The sequence below is a fragment of the Chenopodium album genome, chromosome 6, assembly GCF_948465745.1.
Source record: "Chenopodium album chromosome 6, dcCheAlbu1.1, whole genome shotgun sequence".
In the NCBI taxonomy this organism is placed as follows: domain Eukaryota; kingdom Viridiplantae; phylum Streptophyta; class Magnoliopsida; order Caryophyllales; family Amaranthaceae; genus Chenopodium; species Chenopodium album.
The window spans coordinates 66,648,074-66,672,942 of NC_137839.1; the positions used below are offsets into that span (position 1 = coordinate 66,648,074).

At 32.8% G+C, this 24,869-nt stretch overlaps 1 long non-coding RNA gene across 1 annotated transcript; it reads right to left on the bottom strand.

The window, feature by feature from the left end:
• Positions 1–21,970: 21,970 nt before the first annotated feature.
• Positions 21,971–24,000, bottom strand: LOC145635039 (uncharacterized). The gene is made up of 3 exons (XR_014113755.1): positions 23,492–24,000; positions 22,838–22,907; positions 21,971–22,486 (listed from the first exon to the last, which is right to left on the bottom strand). It is a non-coding gene; the product is annotated as an uncharacterized LOC145635039 (long non-coding RNA).
• Positions 24,001–24,869: the final 869 nt, after the last annotated feature.

Below are 24,869 nucleotides of genomic sequence, written 5' to 3' on the forward strand. Positions count from 1 at the left end.
CTGATTTTGTGGTAAATATATCTTATTATTATTGATAGAATATATTCTTAACAAAAGATATATTTTTGAAAAACTTATTTTTGGAAAATATCTTTTATTTCTATCTTTTAATAAAACTTATCTTTTTTGAAAAGGATGCTTTGGGTGTACTATACATATGTTCATATGTATTTATTCAAAGTTGAAGCTGATGAAACTTAGTGGTCGTGCTTAATGGTTTCATCCTTCACCACGAAGCTAAGTCAAACCTCCAGGTCGAAGTTCCAGTCAGGTTCCAGTTACAGTTCGTCCAGTAAGTTCCAGACAGATCTCGAGTGTCCAACATATTAATTTTATCTCTTTATTCATTGGTATGTATTTAGAGTTATTCTTTGAGATCTTGTAAAAGGGAAAAAGGGTTTTGAGTGCTTTATGTATTGGGGTGAGAGAGTTCGTGAGGATTCTCGTTATAATTGTATAGTAAGAGTAGTTTGTGTAAGCTTCTAGGTGAAGCTGTGGTTTTGTACTTAGGTGGTACAAGTATTTTGTACTTTGGAAGTACGTGTAGTACTTTGGTGGTATGAGTGAATCTAAGTAAGGTGCTTAGATTGGGTAGGATAGGGTCCTATCAAGTAGCAAGTCCAGTGAGAAAGTTGTGAGATAATGGTCCGTGTCTAATATTAGATTGTAACTTGGTGTTTTCCCTATTATAGTGAAGTGATTTGTGTTTGAAATCCCTAAGGTAGGGTCGAGGTTTTACTTCCAGTTGGCCCTGGATGGTTTCCTCGTAAAATCCGCTTTGCATTGTCTAAGTTCCTAACAGCAATCAGTTTTATATTCCGCGAAAATTAGGCACTAGGAACATACTACAATTCACCCCCCATCTTGTAGTATATCATCCAAAATAACAATTGGTATCAGAGCCAATGCTCTAGAGAAAACCGGGTAACCCCGAGGAGCAAGTTCTAGGCAAGGATGTATAACTACGAGGAATGCAGCGGTTGGAACTCAGCCCGAGAATGTTCCCAACACCACATGAAGACCAAAATCGGCTTGTAAAGCATAAGTAATTCAAAGATTAACATCTTGAAGGTAAGTGTCTTGTCTTTGAATTCTTTGTTATATGCATGTTACTATGTGTGCAAGTTCCTTACAGTATTTCTTGTTAAATTTTTGATTTTATTGTTAATATTTTTAAATCAATTTTGTGTAACCACAAATCTGATTTGGAGTGTATTTAAAAATCATTTTTTTGATTTATAAATTGATTTATTAATTAAGAGTCAGTTTACTAGAAATAGTTCAAGGAACTTATTGTTTAGAATTATGCATATTTGGTCTTTTGGAACCTGGACTACCCTTGAATGGAAACTTAATTCTTTAGGCAAGGTAATAAACGTATATTTTGAATATTGGCCAAAGAATGACCTTATCATGTGTTTTTATTATTTTGAATATTTATTATGTAGACACATGATGTTAATGGTTAGTAAAGATAGTTGGTTTAACAGTATTTGTTTTAATTATGGATTATTGACGTCTATTACTAACATGAAGGTACCCAATATATATTGGGTAACCAAAGCCAAAACGTGACCGATTTTGCAGGTTATGTGAGTGGAGACAACTTATTAATAACAATGATTTTTGGTTGTTTGTATATATGGAATTATATGCAAGTTCCTCTCACTACAAAGCCTTTATAAGAGGTTTGTAGTAGGTGAAGCGATAATATGGATAGGTGTGTAAGTCACCTATACATTTCTCTATAAATATTGGTCATGTGCTTTTGGTATGTATTGATCCTTCACAAACTCCTATTAAAATTCAATTCCCCATTTCTATGAAGGTTATTAGTGAATGGATGTAAAAGAGAAGTTGTTTTGAAGCTTATAACATATATCATGACAAACTAACTTCTCTTCTAGTTTTGTGCTGGTTGTTAATGATTGTTTTGTAGGTTTGTCCATTGAGATAAATCGGTGCATAAAAGTTTGTTCCGTTAGAAACTTGGTGCTTAACTAGTTGGAACTTAATGAACTTGAATTGATAAAATAGATTTAGGATACAGGATTAACAAAGCTTCTATATCAAGGTGCTATAGGAGTTAGTGTACAAGTTCCTGTTCATCTTCTTATGCAAGTTCCAGTCAAGTTCCTATTGTTCAAAGTTCTTTGGAACCAAGCATAAATTCCTGTAGCAGACTCTTATGAAGGATGATGAGTTAAGATGATTATCTTTGACTACGTGTTGGAGATCCATAATTTCGTTTATGGAACGACATCCAAAAGGGAGTATTCTTACTGGAACTTTATATTTCAATACTTTTATACTTTAGGTTTTATCTATCTCTCTTGACTAACCTACTAACCTTTTGAAAGCACAAAATAATTCTCTTGGGTTTTGATTTTTCAGGTTATATCTTCAGAATGAATATTTGAGGAACTTTGACAAGGTGTTGAAGAACTTGAGATTAAACCAACACGTTCCTCTACCCAAGATACAATGGTCAAAAGGACCAGAAGGGCATGTTCCAACCTGATATCAATAGGAACATGAACAGTTGAAGGTGCATAGTAGGAAGGAACTCGTAGTATCTCAACAGCGAGGTTCCAAAGGGATGGTGATTGTCAAATCAAGATATTTCCTGCTATAAACCTACAATGGAAGAACTTTGACTTATAAGACTAACACAGAAGGTAAAATTGTTGCATAACAGGTGGTTAGTAAGTCAAGTTCCTATACCATTGTGAACATTTTTCTTGTCGAGTTTTAGATGCACATTTTGGTGTTTAAATGCTTGTAACTCTAGATGTTTTACGAAATAATTCTATGCTTCAAACTGTAAACATGTTAATTTTTTTATGCTTGATAAACCTAGTAGGAACTCGATAATAGGTATATGTATATGTAAGTTCCAAACAGGTAAGATTGAGAAGCATGAGAATTAAAACATGTTATATTCTCTTTCAACATCGGGTAGATGGTAAGCAACACTAATCCATTGGATCTTAGTGATATGGATTTGTTTATCATGTGATATTTAGAGACTAATTGAAAGATATGTCTTGTTTATAAGTAATGAACGCAAATGGACACTTGGTTACTTTTCTTAATAGAAGAGATGATGAACTGTTTGTTGAAAGTCTTTTCTATCACAGTGTTTGTGGCTAAATGTTCATCATTTATGAAGTTATGGATCTAACAATGGAACCTAGTTCCATTCATGTTTGATGTTTTTCGTAGGAACATAGGATTGACAACAAGTTTCCAACTTTGAATCGTGAAAGACATGAAGAGAACAAAGTTATATGCTAATGGTCTTTGCAGGTTCTTTGGAATAGTTTTCAATGTCTCTTACTACATCATCAACACTGAAGCAATAGATCTTTGATTAACAAGACACTGTATGTTCCACTTAGGGATGTTTGATGATAGAAGTGCCAAGGCGATTTACCCATAAACGCCTAGATCAGTAAAACAAAAAGAGTTTACACTATCATGTTTAATGTGCAAAAAGTGAACATATTTTGAGACTAACAGGTTTGTTCTCATCAAGCAGGTTATAAAAGATGAACTCACATGTTCTTGAAGAACTAACTGAGTTCCTAGTAAAGAAATATGTCACTAAGGATAACAGCATGGGCTAGCTACACATGTTGAGGAACTTTTAGATGTTAAGTTCCAACTCATGCAGCAAAGTTCAATGAACTCAATATAAGAAAGCAAGTTCTGACGAAGTTCCAGAGATGAGATAATATTTGTTCCTAGCAGCAAAATCTCAACAAAAGGAACTATAGTGTCTTTCATGCATATGTAACCAAGGCCGAGCCTCACGACATTATTGAAGCATTTAAGGATGTAGCTTGAAGGTTACATGTGCAACAGGAACTCAATGAGCTTAAAAGGAAGAAGGTGTTTGTTACATCCTGAACCTATTCTAGAACACCTAAAAAGGGTCGGAGAGTAAAAAGGGTGTTCTGGAGAAAGCTTGTTGAGTAAGGCACGAAAATGGAACAAGGCCAGGTTGGTTCTTATAGGAAACAACCAATATAAAGGTACGTATTGTTTTTTAGGAACTTATTGCTCGTATAGCTAGACTTAAAGGTAATTGAATATTATTTTATCTTGTTGTTTATATGGGATTAGAGTTGTACCACATGGATGTCATAAATGTCTTTTGTATAACTTTCTGTTATAGATGTCAATGTGGAACATACTCTAGGATAGATTGCTATCCAAGTTCCTTCTTGAAAATTGAGCTTTAAAATTATCAATTTTTGTTTTCAAGATGGACTGAGGTTTTAGTTGTGCTTGTTTACATTGATTATATTTCTGGTACAACTAATGAGCCATTGTGCATTGGTTTTTGATGATTCTATGATGAGAAAATATATTTGTAAGCATTAACCACTGACAATGGAACTTGAGTTAGAAGTGAAAGTTGATATTAGATTTGAGATCATCAAGGAACAGAATAAACACTTCAAAATAACTCCAAGGTAAGCCATCATATCAACCAATGTTTTAAAAGTTATATTTTTACTGGTAAAAGACTGCATAAGATATAAGTTCCTTTTCACATTATGTCTATATATGAATTGAATTGATATATTTTTGGTATGAATGCAATATGCGAATTTATGAATTGATTAACTTATGGTTCTGTCTTAACTTGTCATATTCTTGTATATATTGCTTAATGGAACAAGACTTGATGAAACATAACATGATTATAAAGTATTTTTCCCTTAAGTTATGTCAAGATTGGTGCATGTTAAACTTGAAGTAAAGAATGTACACTTATTGTTTATGTGTCACACTTAGTTCTTGTGTTGTAAAAGACATACTCACTTGCCTAAGAGTATTAGAGGTCTCATAATAGAACTATGGGTGTTGTCAAACACGAAGTTCCTAAGTTGCCAAAGGAACAATGGAAGAAACTTTGATGGAACAAGACAGGTAAGTTCCCAGACCGTTTGTATCTCACCCGTTTAAATTTCAGAGGGAACTAACCTATCTATTAGCCAACTTTCAAGCATCCACACTATATTTCTTCGAATGCAACATTATTCTACAACTTTTAGTTGTGTGTCCGTGTTGCGCTATACTTATTTCATATCTTCATATATTCGAAATTCTATCGACCCTATTTCCTTATCTTTTCATATAGCCATACTTCTTATTCTTAATTCCAATGTGCTCTAAGTTTATTCATCATCTTTTTATGGATCATTGAAACGTGAAGAATGGTGATTATATGTTGAGGGGGAAGTTGAAGAAAAAGAAAAGATGTAAGCACTTGAAAAGGAAGAAGAATGGTAAGGAACTAAGGGGGAATAAGGTAGGAACCAAGAAATCAAAATGGTTCAAAGCTGGTTGTGGAACTCAAGTGTATGAGTAAGTATTATCTTCATTGATTTAAAATGTGTGATTATAGGAAAGCATGCAAAATCTGTGTAATGACACCCTATGTTAAAAAAAAAAAAAAAAAAAAAAAAAAAAAAAAAAAAAAGGAGGAAGAAGAAGAATAAGGGTGATCCAATATTTAATTTCCTAGATATCTAAATATGAAGAATATTGACTATGTTGATGTGGTGTACTCGTATACTTGGTAAGCTAGCTAGTGAAGGAGCAACATTAAACGTTGAAGGAAATTGACTATGAAGCTGAAATCTGTTTAAGTTCCAGTAAGCAGAATGTTTCTCAAAGAAGTTGGTAGTTGAAGTAAGGGAACTTGGTTATCAATTAGCAAGATGAATATGTGTTGTGTTTAGCAGGAGGTTCAAGAGTATGAAATGAAGAACAAATGTGGTGAATCTTATCATCTCAAAAGGTCTAAACGAAGAGCACAAATTCCACTTCATGTTCCCTCTACTTATTTTGTTCCGTATGCTTCTTTATATATCCTTTGAGCTTGCGCTTTCATTTGCTTATTAATGCAATCCATTTCTAACTTTTGAGCTCTGTTCTTTACTTGATTTTTAACTTCTTATTTGTCAAGTTCAATTAAGGTTTTTGAAGTTGGGCCTTTGGATTGTGAGTTGGAAATTAGTGTGGAAATGTTATCCGTGTTTGAAAAGTGAGTATCTTGAGGCTTTTAGGAACAACAAGTGTTTAACCATTATATATTTACTTATTATATGGTGATAGGTGTGACATATATGACTTTACGCGTGTGTAATTTATGGAAAACAAACGTGTGGAACAATACCCTTTTTGATAATGACAAAAGGAGGAAGAATATGTATGATGCTTATGGTATGCAATAGTTAAGTTTAAAGTTCTAACATCATTAGTTTGTCATCATCAAAAAGGGGGAAATTGTTGAGTAATTAGGTTATGATGATTGTAAACTAATGATGATTATCTATCTAACGTGTTTGTTAAGTTGTGCATAGAAAGAACAAGTTATGCTTGGAACAGGATACAAGGAACCTCAGCAATGTCACGTATATATAAGGAATCTGATCAATATATGATAAGCAATAGAGAAACAAGAACAATGATGAGTGTCATGGTTGATAAGAATGATGATGGCTAAAGAACCGTATGTGAAGGTAACTATGTAAATAGGTGTTTGCATATGTTAGCTTCATGAGGTAAGTACACTATGCATACATGAGTTGTATAGGAGTATTTACATAAGCTTTAAGTTTAATTAGTTCTCTCACTTGAAGTTTGTTTATAACAAACAAACTTTAATCTAATGTTTATCTTAAGTGTTTATGTGAAGACAGGAACTGACTTAGGTGAAGTCAATGGGTTGGAACATAGAAGACTTCAAGAGGAACAAGAGAGAATGAATGAACCTAAAGCAGGTTCTCCCACAAGAACCAAACCACGAAGGAACCAGAAGATATTCTCTAACGAGATGCAGAAGGAACCTTTGGCAGGCTTTCCCACGAGAGCCGGAGCATGTTCCCTAATAGGTACATGAAGAGTTCCATGTTCCCTAACATGTACATCAAGAGTTTCCTAACAGGAACTTAGTTCTCTAACAAGAACTATCTAAGTTCCCTAACAGGAACGTTCCCTAGCTGGAACTTAACGCTGCCCCGAGATCTAGAATACATCAATACTACAAGATTCCAGAACAAGAGTTTCAAAGAAACAACATGAAGACGGAGAAATCGAAGTATATCGCTCTAGGATTCATGTAAGTATGTTAGACACAAAAGTCAGTCTGGAACAAGTCTAAAGAACCAAGGTGAACTCATGATAGTTAATGAAATTAGAGTTACTGACTTGTCAGAAACTCAGATACTGTCAGAGTTCTGAAACCTAATCGGAACTTAGGTTTGCACGTCGTCAAAGGTCGCAGGTCGAATTTAATGATATAAATATTTACCTAATACGTGCACATCTTTTAGGGATTTGGTTTTACAGAATAAAAATATTTATTTTCTAATAAATCCCTTTTGGAAAAAGATAAGTTATTTTTGAAAAATATTTTCAGTAAAATAAGTTTTAAATAAAATCTAATTTTATGGCAAGTATATCTTTTGTTAAAAGATATGATAAATATATCTTTTATAAAAATATATGATAATTATATCTTTTATAAAAAGATATGGCAAGTATATCTTTTGTAAAAAGATATGGTAAATATATCTTTTGTAAAAATAATATCTTTTAACAAAAGATATGGTAAAAGTATATCTTTTGTTAAAAGATATATTAGTATATTTGGAAAATATAAGATTTAGATAAAATCTGATTTTATGGTAAATATACCTTATTATTATTAATAGAATATATTTTTAACAAAAGATATATATTTGGAAAACTTATTTTTGGAAAATATCTTTTATTTCTATCTTTTAATAAAACTTATCTTTTACGAAAAGGATAATTTGGGTGTACTATAAATATGTTCATATGTATTCATTCAAAGTTGAGGCTGATGAAACTTAGTGGTCGTGCTTAATGGTTTCATCCTTCACCACGAAGCTAAGTCAAACCTCCAGGTCGAAGTTCCAGTCAGGTTCCAGTTACAGTTCGTCCAGTAAGTTCTAGACAGATCTCGAGTTTCCAACATATTAGTTTTATCTCTTTATTCATTGGTATGTATTTAGAGTTATTCTTTGAGATCTTGTAAAAGGGAAAAAGGGTTTTGAGTGCTTTATATATTGGGGTGAGAGAGTTCGTGAGGATTCTCGTTATAATTATATAGTAAGAGTTGTTTGTGTAAGCTTCTAGGTGAAGTTGTGGTTTTGTACTTAGGTGGTACAAGTATTTTGTACTTTGGAAGTACGTGTAGTACTTTGGTGGTACGATTGAATCTAACTGTGGTGCTTAGATTGGGTAGGATAGGGTCCTATCAAGTAGCAAGTCCAGTGAGGAACTTGTGAAATAAAGGTCCTTGTCTAATAGATTTTAACTTGGTGTTTTCCCTATTATAGTGAAGTGGTTTGTGTTTGAAATCCCTAAGGTAGGGTCGAGGTTTTACTTCCAGTTGGGCCCTGGATGGTTTCCTCGTAAAATCCGCTTTGCATTGTCTAAGTTCCTAACAGCAATCAGTTTTATATTCCGCGAAAAGTAGGCACTAGGAACATACTACAATTCACCCCCCCTCTTGTAGTATATCATCCGAAATAACAATTAAGTATATAAAAATCTAGAAAATGAGTCTTCCATTTATAGAAAAGAATGAAAGAACATGGAATATCATTGAAGAATCTCAAGCATCAATAAGGGGTGAATAAATCAGAATAAAGATGAAGATTTAATCACCATAATCATCTTCTTAAATATAAGGGTTATAAGGAATCAAAAGAGAACAAGAAAGGAATCTAAGAAGAAGGCAAAAAAATGCTTAAGAATTTGGTATCCCACTTGCCCAAACCGGGAAAAACCACGCCCGACCGGGCGGGCAAGCCCATCCAAACGTGGCTTCTCGCGCCCGACCGGGCGAGCTTGCCCGGTCTGCCCGGGCAAATGAGATTTCTCATTTTTCAATTTCTACCTTCTTCCGCCCTGCCAGGGCAGATTCGCCCTTGCAGCCAGGGCAAACAAGAAAATGAAAAAAATACTCCTTTAAACTTGTTTTTTTTTCCTTCCTTTATTCCAACAATCCCCCACTAAAGGGAGGGAAGAAAACAACAATGAAATGAGAAGCAACATATTGGCATAAGAGGAGATCAATACATAACACTTAGATATTACATAAGTAATTTGAAATCTAGTGCTTAGTGAGATGAGACAATGAATTACAAGTATAAGGGTGGACAAGCCTTGAAACCCTTAGACTCTTGATCAAGGAGTAGACCAACCTTGAAATTCCAAGATTTAATTCAAGACCCCCACATCACATATCTTTCTCCAAAAATTTACCTGAACTCCGCGAAGAGATATGCCTTTTATTAGCCAAGCATATTCACCTTAGGTCTACTGGAAGCTCTAGGAAATCCGCCCAAGTTTTTTCATAGAAGATGGCTAGTCTTCACAACCACATACGTGAATCACAAGAAATTCTCAAAAGTACTTATTCAACGGGGTTAAAACATGTTTATAAGGACTCAACAAATGCTACATTGTAGCCATTAACTCCCACAAGACCATGAATTCATTAAAAGCGTAACGCTCAACCTCACAATAATCATAAACAACGGTGATCCAAAGTTTTAGTGCGTCCACTCAAACAATTGGATTCATTAAGAGTCAAAGGACTCAACCTCAAACGATGTATTAATAAAGTGCGTCTCAAATAGCACCAACCTAAGTGGTTTATTGATCCATTAAAAACTCAAAAGAGTTCAACCTTTATCAAGCATTACAACACATTCCATGGGATAGAAAAGTAATGCTTTTAATCTTTCCACATGGGCTTAAGGTCTATCCCCCTCGACATTTCCACAAATTATCAAGGATTGTTACACGTTCCAAAATTCCTTACCATAGTGTAAAATTATTTTGCTAAAACACTTTCCAATAAGGAAAGCTAGCATGTTACCAAGATCAACTTAATTTGCACAAATGGTTAAAAAAAAAATATCACATAGCTTTCACCATTAGATGAATAAAGTAATAAGACAACGTACCCAAAACTTGAAATTTTAAAACCTTAATCAAGTCCAATTCTTGAAAATAACATAGCCACATCAATGAATTTTCTTCATCAACCATCAATCATCAGCACTTGCCTTCCAAAAAGGTTTTTGAACAACGTTTCCCGAAGGCTAGTGTATTTCACGATCTTCGTACCTAAAAGGATACTTAGTAAAAGATGAAGCAAGTTTAAACAACAACGTTAGTCATTCACTATCAAATTTGTAAAATATTGCACTACAACTATTTCACAAATATATGCTATGTTTAAAGTACATGCAATGCATATCATTGTCACATTGCTAAATGTATTAGCATACTCCACTCAAAACATAATTTAAGATCTTTTTAAAGTACACATAATAATTCATGCTAACACAAAACATATTCTACTCAAATGATGACATGAACAACAAATAACATATCATCGTAATTTAGAGTTAATTTATATAAGGTAATAATACTCGGTACACTTTGCAAGTTATAATCAATTCTAATGCATAGAATCCCAACATAAATTAACTTGATTATATAAGATTAACTTGCAAAGTGTACCGAGTATTATTACCTTATATAATATATATTCCACTTTAAAAAAGAGGGGTGGATGAGATTCGAATCTGTGACCGTAATGTCACACTTGTTCTTGATACCATGTTAGAGAATTAACTCTATCAAAAGTTTAAGCGGATGGTTAAGGTCCATAAATATGTTTATACTCTATCAAAATGTCCGCATAGTATACTTAAAATAGGGTATTAACATTTATAAGATAAAAATAGGCAACTAAACATTTAAAACAGATTATTGTTCAAACAATATTAATAAGAGTTATCTCAATCATTGACAAAATATGTTAGGATGTCATGTTACTTAGAGTCTCACATAAATGCATGATCACATCTCCCGGTAATAAGCTATTTATGTGATGAATGATGAAGCTCTCAACTCTTTGAGATGGGAGGAAATTCTAACGATATTGCTTATTGATCTAGGACAAATTGATTTGTGTAGATTATTATGATTTTCTATTTACCTACCTGAAAATAAATAAATAAATGGAGTCAATTATAGTCGACAAAATTGAAGATTAATTGCAAAGAGCCACTATCAACAGTAGTTTATTGACTAGATAGTAGCTAGTGGATATAGACATAGTGCATCACTTTAATTATGTTTGTTGAAACATTTGACGTGTTCAATCCGTTGATATTTCAACCCTTTGAAGCCATGACTTGACTAATGCAGTTTTATGGATATCGTCCATAAAGTATCACTAGTTTGTGTCCATCTTAGTGGAAGGGTTGAAAACGATGAAAATGTTATTTTAAAAATAAAATAAAAAATTAAATAAATTATATTTGTTGTCACTCTAATTAACTACTCTCTCTGATTATTTAAATGTCCTATATTATTCGGTATATACTTTGTATTTGTTAACATGAAACATTGACTAATACTATTTTATTATTATTATTATTATTATTATTATTATTATTATTATTATTATTATTATTATTATTATTATTATATATATTTTTTTTTTGTATATATTATGAAATGAATATAATTATAAAAAGTTTGTATTTAAATGATATACATTGAAATAAATCTAATAAGTACAAACTAGTGACAACAAAAATAATTTATTTAGTTTAGTTTGTAGAAGTTTTAAGAGTCGATCTAGAAATTTCAGTGTTGTGCTGAATGAAGAGTGGAACACCTCAGGCTTGGGTGTTTGTTTTCTTCCTGTTTTGTTTTTGTTTTCCCTAGTTAAGGGGGTCTATTTTTTTTAATAATGTATCTAAATTAATGTATATACCTTTTTTTAGTATTAATGATACGCTTGTTTACTTACCAAAAAACAAATACAAAATTCATACATTATTAATTTGAAGAAGACATTATCACAATAAGTGGTAGTGTTACAGTGTGATGAAGACAATCACCTCGGATTAGGTTCACTTTCACTTCTAATATGGGCTAAGGACTTCTTTGGAGCCAAAAACCGCAATAAGTAAACATAAGAAGAGGTGTCAATTCGGATAATCATATTGGGTCTGATGAGGTTGGGTCAGGTCGGGTCAATTTTAAAGTTGAGTAATGCTAAATTATTGTGTCCACGTGAGTTTAAATTTGAATCAAATATTTTTAGGGTCGGATTCGGATCGAGTGAGGTAGGGCATTGTTTTTACACCTCTACTTGATAGGGCCAGCTAATTAATATTAGATGCCTTATGCTTTGAATGTGCCTTGTTCGGACATATTTGATTTATAGAGTATAAAACATATTTTTAGGCCTCAACCATCAGTTTAAACTTTTAGTTGATTTGGTCTTTTAACATGACTAGCATAGGGTGGCTAACGTACGTGATGCGTACATCACAAATAGTCACGTTCAGAGATCCCTTATAGTTGATGACAACATTTATCAAGGAAAATATGTACACAAATACAGTTAGAGTATAATAAAATGTCTGCACACTATTTTTAAGATTAATTTAAAAAAGGTAATTAACATTAATAAGGGCAAATAAGTAAACATTTTAGTGGGTATAATTGTTTAACCACTATTTGTAAAAGTTAAATCATTAAATCACACCAAGACATAATTAGAGGCAATTAATATTATATCAATAGCTAGTAAGATATAGGTAAACAAACATTTTGAGAATATATATAATTGTCCTCACACTTTTTAAAAGTGTTTTCTCATACCTTTAAAAAACTAGGGATATCAGAGTCAGGTATCCATTGAGGTACTGAAAGAAACGGGCCTAAAAGGGACCATCTAAAGGCCCATTTGTTTGCATTCTATTTTGAATTCTATTTTGTTTGTTTGCATGTTTAGACATGACATTTATATATTTTTATAAAAGACCATCTAAAGGCCCATTTGGTGCCCAAAACAATTGCTATCTAACAAAGAACTAACAAGAACAAATGTTTTGTTAGTAGATTCATAATTTTGTTATGAAATATTTGTGGATATCCATTATCCTCCTTTGTATTATTCCGGAACAATCTAGATTTAGGGTTTATATTCTTATCCATTCAAACCCTAATATATTGTATTTATATATACCCCATTATATGGAATAAAAATACACTGATATATTCTCTATCAATCTCTCTTATATTTCTCTCTATTTTATAACACGTTATCAGCACCAAGGCTTAATGATTAATTCGTTGTATGCTGAATCTGCTAAATTATACTATTATTATCTTGTTGTATCGCATCTTGGGAAGAAATTAGAAGGAGATTACTCTTGATCATGGGTTTTGAACTTTTAAAAATGAAATCACACCTTTCAAGAATGTCATATCATTCCCAATCCTTATTAATTAATTTGGGATTAGTACAAGGAGTCTCACGGTATTAATAATTTGGTTACAAAGAACTACTCGTATTATTTTTCAATTGCATTGGTTTGTTTATCTTAAATCATCTTTCTCATCTATCCACAATATAATAGATTAGCCTTAAGCAAGGGCTATACTTTATTTTCTTTTCATTGACGTTTTCATGAGTTACAGGCTAGTAGATGACGTTGATAACATGAAGTTAACGATAAGGCTGGTTTTTATAGTGGGAAAGGTTTTGATATCAGGAAAGTTCATTCTCAACTATCCTGTTATTGTTAATTTTAAACCTTTACATAATATGTTTATATTGTTTCCCAAATTTTCGTACTTTTATTATTCCTGGAGTTCAATGAGCAATTTGGGAATAGTTGAATTTGATGCAGATTAACTAATTAGTAGTTTTGTTTTGACTATGAGTTTTGTTTAGTTTGAATCTAAAAGGGTATTTAGAATTATTATTGGGGTTAATTTTATGAACGTATGGTTTTCATGAAATTGTATTACATATATTTGCTAGATTTTGTATTACTTTTCCTATCCGTAAATGAGTTTGGTTATTTCTCTATGCTTGATAGCAAATGTGAATGGTTTGATTAAACAATTATTTACCCATATAATTTGTATGTGAAATTCTATGTCTAATGCCTTGAATGTTTGTAAATTGTACGAAGTAAGCCTAAGGTACATGTGAAACTATTTATAATTTATGTATTGAATTATGTTTTTATATTTCAAGTATGATATGAAACATGTGGTTGCTTATGTGTTTGTTTCTATTTTCTAATTAAGCTTTATCAGACAATATATTGATATAATTGATCCGACAATATAGTTGATTCAATCGATTCAGGTATGATTTTATTAAAGCGTGAAGTAATAGGTTTTCATATTTTTACCTTCTCATTCAATTATAGTATTATGTACCTACTTGAAGTTAGATTATTGGAATGAATGTAAATTGAATATGATGTGTGGACCTGAAGTTCCTTATATTTATAAAGAGTATTCATGTCTTATTTTTACCTTCTCTTTCTGAAAAATGTAGATGGATTGGTATATATTCTCGTACATATGGACTTGAAGTTCCTTAATTAATCAAATATATAGCAAAAAGTGTTTTATGAGTTCAAGTAATTAAACATGACATTGTGAGAAACTATACATAATTAACGTTTTATTATGCCCATAAATATAAGAGGTTTTGTTTTTTTTAAGATGAACGTAATTGGGCATGAGGAACATGATAAATGTTCTATAAGTATAATTTTATATAAGCATGTTTTTGCTAAAAGGAACACGTTACTTGATACATGACATTGCCAAAAGAATTTATGGCTTAAAAGTTGCAAGGATTTTAAAGGTTGTTGGATTGATTCATTCCATACCCCCATATTCAAGGAGTAGAGGGACATTGTATGTAATCCTTGCATATAAATAATAAAATATATTGATGGTCAGTTTGATACATACAATAACTTAAATATCAATGATTTATTTAATAGAAGTGGCTACATGTTAATTAAATATTTTGAAATGATACCATCTTGAAGATGGATATAAACAAATAACATTTATCATATACTAGTTGTAAATGCTATAATTTAAAATTGATGTCCTAAAAGTACAACATCAATTCTTGATGAACCTATAGCATGCCGCCTGAAGCGTGATAAATCAATAGGTTCTAAAGATGATTAAGTATCTTTGAAAAGGAAAGGAGCCACTATTGACAATGACAAATTTGAGGAAGTGGTAAATATCATTACATTTCTAGAAGAAATCACTGTAAAGTTCATATGTTTCATGATTATATAAAAGACTCCAGAAGAGTATGAAATATCCAACAAGATTAACATGTATCAAGTTTATAGTTTAAACTCCAGTAAAGTATGAGTAATTATTGGATAAAATATTAATTGATTGTCTTGCCAATTGTATAAAGAAACACATGTTGGTGTTCTAATATCACATCACATTCATGGCCATGCATATAGTAAGTTTAATAAAGTGATCACTAGTGTTGAAAACTGACCAGAGTTCAAATTTAGAGAAGTGATTGGATGTGATAATTAAAATAAGCCATTCGGGTTTAATAATAATTACTCGTAATGGAAACCTGAAGTTTCATTTGATAATGTGCTGACGCTTTCTCAATGTTAAATATATAATATGAATTGAATGGCAAGACGTAACATTGAGATTGAGTTATATTTGGATTGTGAGTTATAATAATTTGTATTGATGATAATTTCAAGATTTAATATGTTTTGATTTTTTTTATAAAGGAGTAATGGCAGACCAGAAGTTCACCAAAATAACTTATATATTATTGTCAACTATCAAGTGATCAGAAGCTCACCAAATACACTATTTAAGTCTTTAAAAATCCAGAAGATCATCACCTACTAGAATTACAAGCAAGTGATTTATGCTTGTATAACAATTCTTTTGATTGGGGCTATTATATGTCAGCACATATGAAATAGGAGAAGAAAGAAAAACGTACAACTGCACAACATATGTCTCCCCATTGACATTGATCTCCAGAAGAGAAAATATTATTGAAAATTTAATAATAAATGCACATGAAATATAAAGTTAATGAATAAATGATTCTTCATCGAAATTGTTCTCCAGAAGAGATAAATTTTGATTGTGATCCTCCCAATGAAATGAATTTTAATGCAAATTTCTCTACTAAGTTGGTATATAATAAGATGCCCCTATAAATGAGATATTTTACCAATTTAGGGGGAGAAGAACGAATTAGCAAAAGTTGGAAAAATTAATTAAAATAAATAAATAATAAATATGATCCCTATAATGGTAGTTTGAAAAGTTATATATATGCCAACTTTTGTATATACATTATCAAGATATGTTGCACATTTATGATTTGATTTGTATTCACTTATGACTCATGTTGCATAGCGTTGAAGATACATTTTGGTCATATTAATTATGTGTATACATTGAGATAAAATCTTGCCAATTGTACTTGAATAACTACACCTGAAGTGTAGGTTGTATATGATCGGTTCCAAAATAAAGATATGTTTAATAGATATGATATTTGGCAAGATAGTGCAGTTGAAACTAATTGTGTAATAGTATATAAATACCATAGTGTATGAAATACCCTAAAAGTGGTATAGATATCTGAATTATTATAATAGATGGCCTATGATGTAAGAAAAGTTATGATGGTACCAATGAGAAATGTATTCAGATATCATAGTAAAATAGCATGCGGAATGTAAGTTAAAGGAATTTTATGATACCGGTACATAATGGAACCGATGAATAATATGCATATGCATAATGGAATGGACTAATAAGTAAGGGATCTGAAATATATGTACATTTCGATGTCGACATAATGATAATGATCATAAGTTTATCATGGACCCGAAGTCCAATGAAATATGGATTTTTAAATCCACACTGTACAGTGCCTTGCATCATTTTAAGTCTTATTTTCATGTGCATGTGTGAGTCATAAGTTAATGGATATTTATTGCATATATAGGAAGTTGTTAGATGCATTACTTTATTGTATATTTGTTAATATGTTATCATATTTTCTATATCTCATATTGCATGCATTAATTTTATACAATAAATGTGGTGTATGTAAATGTTCATTCAAAGTATAGTAAGGTATGTTTACAACTTTGATTGAAAATTAGGAAGAGATTAATATTCCAATGGGCTTATAATTGTGATGAAATTATTGATGACACCGATTTAATTGCACATTATGAATTAAAGAGTTCCTAAAGAACTTATATACGACCTATTGTAATATCCAGCCCTAGAAAGTTTATATCTTGAATATTGCAATTGTTATCAACCTGAAGTTTGAGCATATGAGAGTTAGTAAGATTTACTATTTGTATTTACAAGAGAGCTATCATGTCAATCATGAAACATCTAAATAATATCAATGGAATACTTATGCGCGAGAATGTTTTCTCATGGTCCAGAAGAATCATGATTAGCGTACATAATTACATATGTTATATTGTAATTCATATGACATTGAAGAATGACATTAATAATATCAAGTTTTGTCATCAAATTATTATTAATGAATGTTAAATCAAATAATGATCACCAATATTTATTATTAACGACTTCCAGAAGAAGTCATAACCACATGAGTTTAACCTTTTTAATCAACTATTAAATAGATATTTGGAATGGTGATATTAGAGGTAAACACATATATGGTGAAATGAAGACACTTCACATGTTCACGTGAAGACTTGAAGAATTGAAGATGCAACTTCAGCTTAGGAGAGTCAAAGATCAACAAGTGATATTTTACCAACTTATTAGAAGATATCCAACATATTGGATTCATTGTTGCGACACTAGAAGATCTTTCATCAGGGGGAGAAAATACACGCTGCACTCTTTTTCCCTTGACCATGGTTTTGTCCCAAATAGGGTTTTCCTGGTAAGGTTTTTAATGAGGCAGCATCTCGAGCGTATTACGAAGAATGATGTACTCTTTTTCCTTCACTATGTTTTTATCCCACAGGATTTTTCGTAGTAAGGTTTTAATGAGGCACAATTTTCGATAATGGACATCCAAGGGGGAGTGTTATGAAATATTTGTGGATATCCATTATCCTCCTTTGTATCATTCCGGAACAATCTAGATCTAGGGTTTATATTCTTATCCATTCAAACCCTAATATATTGTATTTATATATACCCCATTATATGGAATAAAAATACACTGATATATTCTCTATCAATCTCTCTTATATTTCTCTCTAGTTTATAACAAATTTATTAATAAAAGATAATTTTGAGAGATGATTCTACAATAGTCATCTTTAAATTGACTAATTTAAAGTAAACTAGGTGGCGCATAGTGATTGACTCTAATAACCCACATAAGCATTTCTTTTTGATTTATTTTAGGAAATTTTAGATTTTAACACCACACAAAAACCCGAAAATGGTTTTTAACACCTCCATAAAAAAAAATTGATTTTAACACCACACAAACTAACAAAAAATTGGTATTACCACTACTTAACGGATTCCGTCCAAAAATTCCGTTAAGTGGGGTCCTCAGTGACACGTGTCACCATTTAAGTTGTTTAAAAAAAATTTAAAAAAATAAAAAATAAAATAAAAAAACCCTAAAACTACCCCAGCCACCCCAGCCCCACCACTGCGCCACCACCGCCAACCACAGACCTACCACTTCCCTCCCCGAAACCACCACCGGCCGCGACGCCTTCACACCCCCAACCCAGATGAACCCTCCCCCTCCCTTTCCCGCAATGGCTTCGCCCCCAAAAACGATCAAACCCAAAATCTCCTTCCCCAATACTGTCGCGATTCCGGCCACAATTGGACGAAATCGGCCGGTTTTGGGGTTTAGTTGCCTTAATCGGCCGATTTCGACCATTTTTGACCGGAATCGTGACCGTATTAGGGAAGGAGGGTTTTGGGTTAGGTGGATTTTGGGGGCGAGGCGGTTGCGGGAAAGGGAGGGGGAGGTTTCAGCTAGGTTGGGTGAGCGAAGGCATCGCTGGTGGTGGTTCTTGGGAGGGCAGGGGTGGGTGGGTGGCTAGGTGGTGGTGGCACGGCGGCGGGGGTGGGGTGGCTGGGTAGTTTTAGGTCTTTTTATTTTTTTTTAATTTTTTTTTTAATTTTTTGGCCAATAAGAAAGCGACACGTGGCACTTAACTGATTCCGTTTAGGAATCCGTAAAGTGATGGTAATACCCGTTTTTTGTTAGTTTGTGTGGTGTTAAAATCAATTTTTTTTATGGAGGTATTAAAAACCATTTTCGGGTTTTTATATGGTGTTAAAATCTAAAATTTCCTTTATTTTATAATGTCAAAATTAATTAAAGTTATTTTTTCCTATTTTAAAAATTCATTTATTAAAATTATTTCATACACCTATATGCTCTTACATCTTTACATGTATGTGCAATCAAAGCTATTTTCTCGCCCAATTTATTTTCATTCATTCAAATACTTTAAAATTATTCTACTACCTCCGTTTCATATTTTTTTGCAACTTTGGGTATTATTTGTGAGGTATAAAATATTCCAAAGTTGTAAAAAATATAAAACGGAGGCTAATATATTTTTTTTCTATTTTTTTACCTCTCTGATTTCTAAACCCCTTTATTATTGAAAAATAAATTCAGAACATAGCCCTAAAACAAAATTTATTCACGATCACCATAATATTATATCATTAATGAGTTATAAATGGGTTAGTTTTGATTAAAATTCTAGCCATTCATATTGAATTACATAAATCCCTTTCCATCTTGGTATTTCTCTGTTGCCCTTTGTTACGGGCTACTTGTGCCCTTTGAATAATCGTCAGACAATTAATAATTAAATTTGCACTCAATGACTCTTTTAGTTGGTATATGTTACACTTGTTATTAATTTTGTGCTTTTTTCCATAGTAAATATAGGTCATTTTCAAACCAGTTAACAATTATCCCCACAAAAATGACAAAACCAGAATAAATCTTAAATACGAAGTTAATTTCACTAAGGTTCGTCGAATGTGCATTTTAACAATAACACTACTAAGGTTGAAGTGTACGGAATGATGAATTGATAGGAGCTCGAGCTCCTACTTTTTGATCTTTGCAAATTGGGGGGTCGAATGAAGGAATAATGCAATTTAGAGGATAAATGCAATTTGCAAAAATTTAAGTATACAAAAATAAATTCATTCACGAATAAGGGATTGGACATTCCAAAAGTTATTACAAAACGATACAATAACCAATTGAACTTAAATCGTTCATTAGTCGATCATGAGATCATTGACGCACATATGGTCTTAAACTACTTAGGGTTCAGGGATGATAATACATATTGTTTATCTGTATTGTTCTCTAATCGTTTTTATAGTGACATACTACTTACATTATGAAATCCTAAAATTTGATTTTTTTTTTTTTTTTTTTTGGTTAAAAGGAACAAGATTAAAGCATCATAATAATAAAGAGTTTTACAAGCCAGCCCTCAGGGCCACATCAAAATCGAGTCCTCCCCATGACCAATGGGGATCAAAGTTAAGATCAGCCAAGACAGGCTGTCTAAAATTAGTGCCAAAAGACCAAGAGTTGTTAGATGCTACATAGTTAATCATTACTAAATGGTTCAGTACATCTTCCTTAGAAGCCAAACCATTTAACTGATACTGAAGATCCTTGACATCTTTCTTTACCAGAGTATCTGCTACCCTTAGTCCTTGCCTCCTTAAATGCTGGAGCCTTCCCCTTTGTAGTCCTTGAACAATCGATTCCCTACAAGACATATAGTGGAGTGACATCTCATCAGGTTTGGCCGAAGTATCATTTATCCCTGGACAACTCTTTCACAGTCAGAAAATATAGTTGTATCCTCCCACTGATTCTCAGCAATCCACTGAGCTGCAGCCATGATTGCTAAAGTTTCTGCCATAAGGGCAGAGGTGGTACTGGTATAACAAGCAATACCTCCAAGCCAGTTACCCTGTTGGTTCCTGCAAATACACACTACACCAGCAGAGAAAGTGTCCTTTAGGAAAGAAGCATCTACCAATGTGTTAAAGGTTGACATGTTAGGGTGGGTCTGATAGATGGTTTGTGAGGGGGTATTTTTAGTGGCAGATGAAGGGCCTAAGAATAAAAGCTCAGAGGCTAAAGCTTTGACAGAGGACCACCAAGGAGTGATATTTTGAGAAGATTTGGCAAACACCCATTGGTTTCTCCTCAACCAAATCCTCCAAGTAATCAAAGCAAAGGTATCTCTCTAAGAGAGACCCAAGGTAGCATGGGCAGAAGTATTTTTTAGATTGGAAGCCAACGTAACCAATCTAAACTAGTAGACAGGAAAAATCCAGGGTTTGGATTGGTGAGATTCCAGACCTCCACAGCTCTAGGACAATCCCTGAGAACATGGGATATAGTTTCAGGCACACCAAGACAAAAGACACAGTGGATGGAGGGGATAATTTGTGTATGGTAGAGGTGACTAGAAGTAGGAAGTCTCACTAGTAGAAAAAGGCTCATTTGCGTCGCTCATTTATAGTGTATTTGCGTCGCTTCTATGAGCGACGCAAATAAGATCATTTGCGTCGCTCCTTTATAAAGCAGCGACGCAAATGACTCTTCTGATAAACTTCTTTTTTGTTATTTGCGTCACTCCTTTATAAAGGAGCGACGCAAATGACTCTTCCGATAAACTTCTTTTTTGTTATTTGCGTCACTCCTCTATAAAAGAGCGACGCAAATGAATCTTCTGATAAACTTCTTATTTGTTATTTGCGTCACTTGTTTATATAGGAGTGATGCAAATGATTGAGTAGACAATACCAAATTGCTGTATTTGCGTCACTTGTTTGTTTAATGAGTGACGCAAATGAGGTGATTTTTTATTTTTTTTAATTATAATAATTGCCTTGTATATGTTTGTAGTACCTGTTTTTCTTACTAGTGGTATAAAGTAATATGATAACGCTAATATAATTGAAATTAAAATGCAATATTATTGAATAATGCAAATGTAAATTTCGGCAGAGTCTCCTTTGTAATTTGGCCTACCCATAAAATTGGGAATGACAGCATTATATTAACAACCTGTCCAATAAATTACATCTCAATATCATAGACATTATACTCATCATCCCAACCCCAATTAACCAAATTCATTCATTTCAAGCCTATAATCCAAAACAAGAGTCCAACATGCGCTAAGTGTAAATATAAATTAAAGTTCAACATTACATATAAAATACTCTGCCCAAATATCTAAAGTTCAACATTACATATAAAATACTCTGCCCAAAGACCATACAAACATCCAAAGACTTGCACAGCAAAACTGTATGGCAATCACCCCTCCAGAAGCTCCACAAAGAGCTGCCGGTATAGTAAACAATTGCAAAAACAACCTCTTTATACTTGAAAGTATCTCTTGACATTACCCAGTGGGCTGTGGCATTCTCATAACACAACAGATATAAGAAGACAACATACCAATGATCCAATAGCAACTAGGGCACGAAATTTTGAATCTAGATCAATACTCTCTGCTTCAGCAATCTGCAACCACAGACTAAATCAAACTTTTTACCCAGCAAATAAAAGTAGCACTTCTGCATTATTATACTTAAACAATTTGTAAGCTCAATCCATGAGCACCGTAAATACTCCTCGATTTTAAATTATCTTTTAAGTTTTCCAAACAGATTTAGTAATTGTTGGCCACTGTATACAATCAAAATTTATTAATATATTCCTACATTCTCAAACATAAATGCAAAATGATCCCATTGAACAGTTGAATCTGAGCAAGCATTATAAGATTGCTATAGTTTTAATTGCATCAACACATAAGACAGAAACTTAATACAAAGGGCAGTTGAAAGGAACCAGAGGATTTTAGTATTTTACCTCAAGTGCAGCTGATAGTACTTGTAATTGCCCTTCTTCATCTCTCTTTTCAATCAATAGCACAGCAAAGCTAATACAATTACAATGGTCAGGCAACAAGATTTCATAGTATCAGTCCACAGAAAACCTCAAAAAACGCTCTTCTAACATATATGTAAACACTGACTTCCAACTAAATAAGAGACCCAATAACATATATGTAAACACTGACTTCCAACTAAATAACATATATGTAAACACTGACTTCCAACTAAACGAGTGCAAGTCTTACATGTATTTTGTAATTTATTTAGCAGCATTTTTACAGAAAATTAAAGATAAGACAGTTGAAAAATAAGGTTCAATGTTACCGAATTTAATGGCCTGGATGAAGATCGACAGCACGTGGCTTATCTATTTTTGCAAAACCGCTCATATAGTCATACTGTGCACTCGATTTCAGTTATATATTTGAAATCAGTAATATATTACCAGCAGCACAAAAATCAGCAGCTCAAAGATGCAACCAGTTATATATTCAACTAAAATCTCCCATATATATTTTCTAATTAATGAACTAACACTAAACCTGAAATTAAACTAAGTCATTGTTCAAGTTAAATGCTACATTCTATCTACCATGAAAAGAATGAACATAAATAGAAGCAATCTTACCTTAGGTGAAATTGACTTCACAAATTTAACAATGTCAAGCCGAAATCCCCCCTCGAATTATTGTTGCTGTAATTTCTTAACTGAAATTCGAACAATTTCTATTTATGACTGAAATGGGGGATTTCGAACCCTTAAACCCAGAAAAAGACGTAATTCGAACAATAATTGTTGCTGTAATTTCTTGACTGAAACTATTGTTGCTGTAATTTCTTGACTGAAATTCGAACAAAAATTATTTATGACTGAAATGGGACGAATTTCTTAGGGTATATTGCGTCGCTGCCAAAAACCCAAGAAATCCCCCCTCGAAATCCCCCAATCGAACTTGAAGACCGAAATTGAATTTTTTGGGGTTTCTAGGGTTCGAATTCGTATGCTTTTGAGTTGATTTTTTGCTCGAAATGGGGGATTTTTGGTCGGAAACAATCAATTTTTCTGGGTTTAAGGGTTCGAATTTCTTAGGGTTTTTGGTCTAAATTTTTGCTCGAAATTGCTCGGATTTGCTTCAACTCGACTGCAATTTTAATTTAGATGTTAAATTTGCTGGGGAATCGCAGTTTTTTGGCCTAATTTGTTGGATTTCAGAGACGAATTCGTGGGTGTTTTGCTGTAGCAATTCACTGGAATTGAAGAACTCTTGTTTTTTTTCTTTTTTTTTAGTGAATGTAGGCGTATGTGATGAAAAACTAAGGTAAAAAAAACGCAGAAAACCTAAAGCCAAAAGAGTTATTTGCGTCACTTTATTATAAAAAAGCGACGCAAATAACCTTGTTTATGATATTGTACACAGCTCATATGCGTCGCTCATGTAGTAAAAGCGTGACGCAAATTACTTAATCCCTTATTTGCGTCGCTTGTTAACAAATGAGTGACGCAAATAAGTTTATTAATTGCGTCGCTTTAATAAATAAGAGCGATGCAAATGAGAGAAAGCTGAAATGCAGTTGAGTTTTGCGTCGCTTCTTGAATAACATGCGACGCAAATAACTTAAAAGGATGGTAAAAATAAACATTTGCTTCGCTCCTTAGAATGAGTGACGCAAATATGGCGACGCAAATGTACATTTTTCTACTAGTGTCTATCCCATAGACGGAGCCATATGAAGAATTTGTTAGCAGGAGCAACTTGGAGATCCCAAGCAAGAGGGTCCTGGAAAGAAAGGGCTGAGTGACTAAATTTCTCTTTCCAAAGTTTGAGATAAACCTACCAGAATCAAAGTATTTTCTATGGGCAATGGTACAGAACAAGTAGTCCTCACCACTTGTGGGGAGGATGCATAAGAATAAAGAGATTGGATATAGTTTGAGGGGGAAGGATAGGAACTAAGGAGGAGATGTCAAGCCTAATATGGGAAATAATGGATTGCAACTTTAGCTC